We start from the raw sequence: 8,864 nt of genomic DNA, 5'->3' as shown, positions 1-8,864 counted from the left end.
GGGAGTTGCTAGGTGCACCCAACACATTGCTGGTGCACCCAGCACTTTTATAAAATGCCAATTTTGCCCCTGTCTTGTTTTTCTTTAAATTTACGATGCCTGTGTAATTTTTCACAGTTTACGCTTTCTTTCTTTGACTGTCGTCCAGTTTGTGTCGTTCTGGGTGATTTTTGCAAGTTTTTTCGAGGTAGCCATTCGGTGAAGGTTAAATATTGGCAGTTGTTTTTATTTCGCCGAAGGTACGCATTTTACCACTTTTTTGTGTAGATCTGTTACATATGAAAAAAAGTTATTCTTCAGTAAATTTTTTACGGAAGAACTCCTTTTGTAACCGTAAAAGACTTGTTACGGAAGAACTTCTTCCGTAAACGGATACTGCTTCTTACGGAAGAACTTCTTCCATAAGCTTTATTGTTTAATTTTTTTAAAACATGTGAAAAAATTAATAAATATGAATATTAAAATTTATAATTTTTGTATTTCATATTTTTGAAATTGTAGATAATTGGTTTAATTAAGTATAATATTAAATAATTTAAGTAAAATAATTGTATTATGTTGTAGTAGTAAAATGTTTAATTAGTTGTTAGTTATAGTGTTATATATTTTTATTGTTAATTACGGTGCAAAATATTTATTTGTTTGAAGTAATTTTTTATGAAATTAGATGTTTCATAAAATTTAATATTATTGTGTTTTAGAACTACAAAATATTTAGTTTAAGTAAATAATTTAGTTTTAAATTTTGATTGTAGTTGTATTAGTTGTTAATATGTGTGTAGTTATTATTTAGTCAATTTTTAGTTTTGCTAATATGGTAATTTGTATGTACTTGTATATGATGCATAATTTATTAATATGTCGTTAAGATGGACGAAGATCAATGGACGTATGACAATACGATGTCACAAGAAGTTCATACGGATTATGAAAATGAAGAAGAATGTGGTGTGAACCAACCACATGTTGATTGTTTGGATGCTTTTAATACTTCTCAGGTAATCGTGTTCATTAGTTTGAGTCATTTGGTTGAATGTATATTTTGTATAAAAATTAATATGTCGGGGTTGCATTGTAGGTGTTTGGTACCCGAGATGATGTTTTCCAGTGGGCTCGAATAGTTGCCCATGAAAATGGATTTGTTGCAGTGATTATGAGGTCTGACACAGATACTGATAGTAGAGGAAGAAGTTCATTTGTGTTAATTGGGTGTGAAAGGAGCGGTCTATACAAGTGTAAGAATAAATAATTTGTTAGAAGATACACTGGGAGTAGGAAATGTGATTGTCCTTTCAGGCTTCGTGGGAAACCAGTGCATGGAGGGGAAGGTTGGATGGAGAAGTTGATATGTGGGATTCACAATCATGAATTGGTCAAGTCCTTAGTTGGACATCCATACGCTGGGCGATTGACCAAGGATGAAAAGAAAATTATTGCTAACATGACAAAGCCTATGGTGAAACCAAAAAACATCTTGCTAACGTTGAAGGAGCACAATGTCAACAGTTGCACCACAATTAAACAAATTTACAATGCAAGAAGTGCATATCGTTCTTCCATTAGAGGAGCTTATACTGAAATGCAACATCTAATGAAGCTTCTTGAACGTGATCAATACATTTATTGGCATAGATTGAAGGATGAAGTCGTGGTGCGTGATCTGTTTTGGTGTCACCCAAATGCAGTAAAGTTATGCAATGCATGTCATCTAGTGTTTTTTGTAGACAATACCTACAAAACAAACAGATACAGACTCCCACTACTTGACTTTGTTGGGGTGACACCAACGGGGATGACATTCTCTGTCGAATTTGCATATCTGGAGGGTGAACGTGTTAATAATATTGTATGGGCTTTGAAACGGTTTTGAGGTCTATTTTTAAGAAACGATCGCCTCTCTGTTGTTATTGTCACTGACAGAGACCTAACACTGATGAATGCAGTGAAAAATGTGTTCCCGGAGTGTACAAACTTGTTGTGCAAATTTTACATCGACAAGAATGTCAAGGCCAAGTGAAAATCTTTAATTAGTCAAAAAAATGGATGGGAGTATGTGATGGATAATTGGGGTACTTTGGTTGATTGTCCGTCTGAACACCAGTTCGCTGAGTGCCTTCAGAGGTTTCAAATTGTTTGTTCACCTTAGCCAATGTTCGTTGACTATGTTAAGGAAACATGGATTATCCCACACAAGGAAAAATTTATTACAGCCTGAACGAATAAGGTGATGCACCTAGGCAACACAACAACAAGCAGGTATTAAAATGTTTTTTTTTCTAGTAAGGGTTATTAATAAATGGTATTTAATTGTTGTATATTTGTAATGTTTGTTGTGCATTTTAAATGCAGGATTGAATCTACTCATTGGACTCTAAAAAGAGTATTACAAAATAGCCTTGAAGACCTGTGTAGTGTTTGGGATGCCATGAACAACATGATCACGCTGCAACACGTTAAAATTAAAGCATCCTTTGAAACCAGTTCACATGTGGTTGGACATGTATTTAAAAAAACCTTATACAAGAAGCTTCTTAGAATGGTTTCAAGGAATGCTTTAAATGAGATTGCTGCTGAGGTTGAGCGTCTATGTTATCTTGGCAACGATCCCCCTTCTTGTGGTTGTGTGATGAGAAGCACGCACAATCTTCCTTGTGCATGTGAGCTATCTAGGTATATTGCTGGCAGCATTCCAATGGATTTAGTCCATATGTTCTAGAGGAGACTTTGCTTTTCATATCAAGGGTTATGTGAGGCCGAAGTCATCATCAAGGAAGAGATTGAGACCATATCTAAAAGATTTGAGGAATTTGATGTGTGTGGCAAAGTAACTTTGAAGAGTAAGCTTCGAGATATTGCATACCTTGATCAAAACTCCATGTGCCCTCCTCCATCAAAGGTCAACACTAAAGGTGCACCGAAGAAACCGATGAAAAGAAGCCAAAGATCCACAAAGCGTGATCCGTCTTACTGGGAGTATGTTGATGCTTTTCATTCTGTTCAAAGCAGCAACTCTTTAGTGAAACATAGTGCATCATCTTTTGAACTGCCAAAGCCAACAAGGATCATCCCGATGTTGGATCAATTTGCGTCATTTAAAGTTTGAGTGTGACACCACATTGACTGACTTGATAACACATTCTGATGCACGATACAGCTTGACACCACATTGGTTTAGTAAAAAACATAAATACGAAACATGTTCACGCATGTCTATTTTTTTTAAAAAAAAGTTAACCAATCTGTCAGTGAGAACCAACTATATATATGAGACACGACAAACGCTAATAAATCACACATGAACTTGTTTTCACATACTCTCCCAATTGTTACACAAAGTATGACATTTTTAGGAGAAACTAACAGTCAGACGATTGTCAACTCAAGGTTGGGTTTCATTTTTCCAAATAGATCGATTATTCACAATGATAGTGGGGTTTAGTTCCAAACTTCCACTCTAGTGCCCATTCGAGTACCAAACAACTGTGATTTTGAAACGTTAAAAACCAGAATACACAATACCCTTCAACTAACTGACAAACAATTTTTGGATGAAATTTACTACCAGCAGCCATTCACAGATACATGTAACCAAATTCACTTTCAATGAATGCAATTGATAAATGATGACGATGTCAACACAATGTTAATGTGTAATGATTAATTTTCGTGTGTTGGTTTGATTGAGTTATTATACACCATTGGAAGAACACCACGTGGAATAATAAACTTACTTGAATGCACTATGACCCCTACTCATGATGGGCTTCTGTATTACAACGTGAGGTGGAACATGCCACGCCAAAACAACTTTGTAGGTTACGCATTCATAGGAAAAAATCCTAAAAAATTTGAAATTCCTTCATGATGTACCATAGATGAACTGAAGGATTTGATAAAGCAAGTTACACCTAAAGGGATTCCCCCTCATGGAATTCATGCATCACAAACCGTAAGGCGATTGTTTTTTTGAAAACCAAGTCATTTTGAGTATTCAGACAAAGTTATCAAATTTGAAATTAGTGAGCTGAAAACTAATGATGACGTGCTGAAGGTCTTACTACAGTCTAACTATTGGAAACAATTTGGGCCAATAGAAATTTTAGCTGTTTTTACTAAACAGGTTATGGAAATCGAAGACGACAAGCCTACGTCGCTACAGGATTGAATGCAAGTTTTATTTCCTAGTTTTTCATGCAAATTTTATTTCTTTCCAGCATGTTGAAGTGAATGTAATGTTTGAATTTGAGGGGAAAAAATGTGTTTGGCTTTTTTTATGATTATTGTAGTTTCTAACACAGTTGTAGCACACATGTATTTTTATGATACCAAGGTTAGACAAGTGGCGGTGACCGCAAAAACATTTAAATGCATTTTTAAATAAGTGTATTTTGAAAATATTAACACAACAAAAGTTTAGGACCCAAAACCAGTCAATATTTAGTTCAATGACTAAAAATTAAAAATTCAAAAAATTCAATGACTTGAAACATAATTAACCCTAACAAATAAATAAAAAAACCAGATGAAAATTAAATAAATACAAGATATCATTTGCATTTTCTTGGACCTAACTTCCAATAATAAAAAGAAAAACATCAAATTTCTTTTCGTCTTAAATATAATTTTGATCCTTTTATTTTAAAATATAAACATTTAGTTATCTTATTTTTTAAAATCTATAATTTTTATTTCTTTTTTTTAGCTTCACATTTTTAATCCAAACTTCATAAGAGTCCAAAACTTGGCTTAAGGACCGGGATCAGAATTGGAATTGGTACGTCAGTTAATATGATAAAATAATATACATCACAATCTGAAAACATTTAGGCATACTTTGAATGGTCACAATCCAATTTTTTTTTTTATTTTGTGGTTGTTTTTTGAGGGCCTATTTGATGGAACCGGTTCATGATATTATTTTTTTTACTTCTTTGATGTGCAAACAATACAAATAGCGCCCCTTAAATGTCTTAAGTGACTCGCACATAATTTTAGAAAAACGCCGAAAAGGGCTACTTAGACATATTTGAAGGGTCAAAATCCATTTTTTTTTATTTTGTGGTTGTTTTTTGAGGGCCTATTCGATGGAACTGGTTCACAATATTTTTTTTTACTTCTTTGACGTGCAGACAATACAAATAGCGCCCCTCGAATATCTTAGGCAACTCACACATAATTTAAAAAAAAAACACTGAAAAGGGCTACTTAGACATATTTGAAGGGTCAAAATCCAACTTTTTATTTTATTTTTTGTGCTTTTAAGTTCTAGGCGTAATTAAATTTTATTTTCAGCAATTGATTATGTCACTCATAAACACTACACGGAAAATTAAATAATGAAACAAATAATTTACAAAAATTGTATTACCAAAATAATGTAACAATTACAATAATGTTATCAAATACAAAAATAATACACATCATATCAAAAACTAATCTATGCGCTATCTACATCGTTCCCTAAGACTTCCATCAGAGGCCTCACACTTAGCGATCCGTAGGCAATCTTGCATGATGTCATGTAACTCTATTCCTACAATCACCATCCTAAGGTTGAGCACACGCTCCAACCTTTCAGCGATCATTTCGCAACCTTCACAAGCAACCTGTGACAGTAAAAAAACAAAGTTATTACAAAATATTAAATAAAAAACAAATTACAAAACACTAAATTTGTATTAAAATACCACTAAATGTCTAGGGAGATCAGCTGTGACTGGAACCTCAAGGACACGTGGCTCGACATATGCATCCATATCTGGGGCAGCTGGCTATCTGGGCTCATCGCCTTCCTGGGCCGGCATGACGAATGGGTGAGATATCTGGAAAAACCACTCCATGTAGTCCGCTGTTACCTGCCTGGGGACAACACAAATCTCACCCGCGGGTGCTAAATGGTCCCCGAAATGCATCCACCTCTCGTCATATGACAACGAAGCAGTAACCGACGGCGGAAGGATGGTCTGGATGTACCCGAACTGTCGTACCACCTACTTTGGTTGGACGTAGACCACAACATGACCCCATCTGAGCTGCCCCTGGCAGCATGAAATAAGCTCGAAGCCCTTAACTGCCCGATGCTCACTGTAGGGAAACCAGAAAACGTCCGTGATTGTCAGAGCATCTAAACATGCCTTGTACAACGCTCCCTTGATCCCCTTCATGTGCACCTTTGTCATAAGCCACCTCGATGCACGTGGGATAGTCTCAGCGTATGCATCATCAGTGACGCACTGATGAACACTGGGAAAGTGCTCATATATCTAGCACTACACAAATAAAGTGAACATAACATAAAAAAACTTTAAAATTCATTTTCCAACTTAAACCTGTTTACGAACTTTAAAATTTACCTGTAATAGCATCAAGTACCCACCCATCTGTCATGTGGGGGTCTGGGAAACTTCATTTAGCTGGTCATACATGTGAACCAGCGCAGCAACTCCCCAGGCATAGCCCCCAGACTGACCCAGGTCACGAAAACCCTCCAAATGCACCACATGAACATGGGTTGCACTCTTATTAGCAAAAAGAGTACAACCCACCAGGTGGAGGAGGTAAGCACGAGCTGTTACAATCCAACATCGGGCCTGGCATCTACTCTCATACACCTCACGGAGCCATGACAGTCGGATGTAAGCCCCATGAGCACGTACGGTCTCAGTTCGAGCCTCCTCGCCGGATACCTCTAGAAGCTCCGTCAACAGCAAGACCGCCTCGTCCATGCCCAGAGGCTCAAACCTATGTAATGCCCATGTGATAGGAAGATGGAGGAGACACGCCACATCGTCCAGTGTGATCGTCAATAATGCAATCCTACCCCGCAATGGCATTGGATAGAAGACTCCAAGTAGATTGGGCCAGAGATCAAAGGGAAGGCCCTAGGGTTCTCACGAGCCTTAGGGTATATTTTGAGCCCATGGGCTAAGTATGAGCCCACTTATCTTTGTAAATATTAGAATAAGTTTTTTCCTTCATTTAGGCCTTGTATTTTGGCCATTCTAGTAGTATAGGGTTTTACCCTTGTATTTCGAGGCATTTTGAGTAGTCTTTGTAGTAGGGACTTTTTTTGTATTTTCATGTATTTTGTCATGGGGGTGAGCTTAGCTATTATAGGGGGTGTGTAGCTAAGTTCTAGCTTCTCATCTCAAGGAGGTGAGCTTAGCTATTAGAGAGGTGTGTGTAGCTAAGCTCTAGCTTCTTTAGGAATCTTTTCAAGGAAGCTTTTTAAGGAGGTGAGCATAGTTATTAGAGGGGTGTGTGTAGCTAAGCTCTAGCTTTTCAAGGAAGTTTTCTCAAAGAAGCTTCTCAAGGAAGTTTTCTCAAGAAAACTTCTCAAGGAAGCTACCTAGTCTATAAATAGAAACATGTGTAACACTTGTTGTAACTTTGATGAATGAGAGTCTTGTGAGACACAACTCAAAGTTTAACTTCTCTCCCTTTTTCTTCCTTCAATTTCGTGCTCCCCCGTTTCTCTTTCTCTCCCTCTTTCTTTTCCTCCATTGAAGCATCCTCTCCAAGCTTCTTATCCAAGGCTCATCTTGGTGGTGAAGCTCCTTCTTCCAAGGCTTATTCTCTAGTGGATGGCGCCGCCTCTTACCTCTTCTCCTTTGTCTTCCGCTGCATCTCCATGGTGGAAAATCACCATTAAAGGACCTCATTGAAGCTCAAAGATCCAGCCTCCATAGAAGCTCCACAAGCAAGCTTCCATCAGTCAACTCCCCCACTGGAAGATGGAAGGTGTTGGTCTCCCTATGTCACCTCTCCACAAATGCATATATAAGTTCAGGATCGCCGGTGACCATAGAACACCCAATCAATGAACTTAATCTGGTGCCGGCAACTAGGCCTTCAATCTCAGGCGCTGAACTCCCAAATTTATCTACTTTCCTACCGTGGGAGACCACCTTCAACTCATGTCGTTCCTGAGTTGAATAGCACAACATAAAAGTTAATTAGACATTCATTATCACAAACAACACAACAAAAAATAAATAATTATCAACTACCAACACATCCAGATTAAAATACCTTACCACGCTAGATACTATATGCCACATGGTCAACAAATGATGTCAGCAATGATGTGTCATGTGGCCCACCAGGGAATCCCTTGCCATGCTCAGCAGGTGATCCCTCAGCACCATCAGCAACTACGTCCGCAACATCTACATCTGCAGTTGGAATGTCCTCGTCCACATGAGGAACATCTGCAATCACATCAGGAACATCCTCAGTCACCTGAGGAGGAACATCCTTAGTCACCTGAGGAACTTCCTCAGCGACATCAACCTGAACCCGTTGCCTACGGGCAGAAGCGGTAGGCCTACGATGCCTGGGAACATCATCATCATGCTCATCCTGACCCATGCCTCTGCCTGTACCACTACCTAAGGCACGAGGTAAACCTCTTGTTCTAACCATGATCTGAAAATCATGAAGAAGATGTAGTTTTTTTTGAAAAATTTGTTGAATAGTAACGGATGTCATGCATCATATAATTGGTAAATAAGGTTTCTCAATACTCATTTGTTGAAAAATTTATAGATAATCAAACACAAATAGGTATGTCATGCAATTTTAGATAGTACAAGTCAAACATCATAGGAGAGCTTTTGTTATTTTTATTTGCGTTTTCATGAGTATTTATGAAAACAGTAATCCTTATTTTGGGGGCATAGTAGTGTTTTTTCTACTTTAGTAGTGGTTGTGTTTTCACCAACAAGGTCCTATTTGGTGGTGATGTAAGGAGATATGGTTCTTAAATAGTAAGGGATGGTGCAGTCTAGGTACACTCAACATTCATATATACAATGTGTGCACTGAGTGACAGATATGTGATTCAATAAATTGTGTTGACATAG

This window comes from Glycine max, chromosome 14 (genome assembly GCF_000004515.6).
Source record: "Glycine max cultivar Williams 82 chromosome 14, Glycine_max_v4.0, whole genome shotgun sequence".
Classification (NCBI taxonomy): domain Eukaryota; kingdom Viridiplantae; phylum Streptophyta; class Magnoliopsida; order Fabales; family Fabaceae; genus Glycine; species Glycine max.
The sequence above is the reverse complement of the archived record's forward strand: the minus strand, read 5'-3'. Positions refer to the sequence as shown.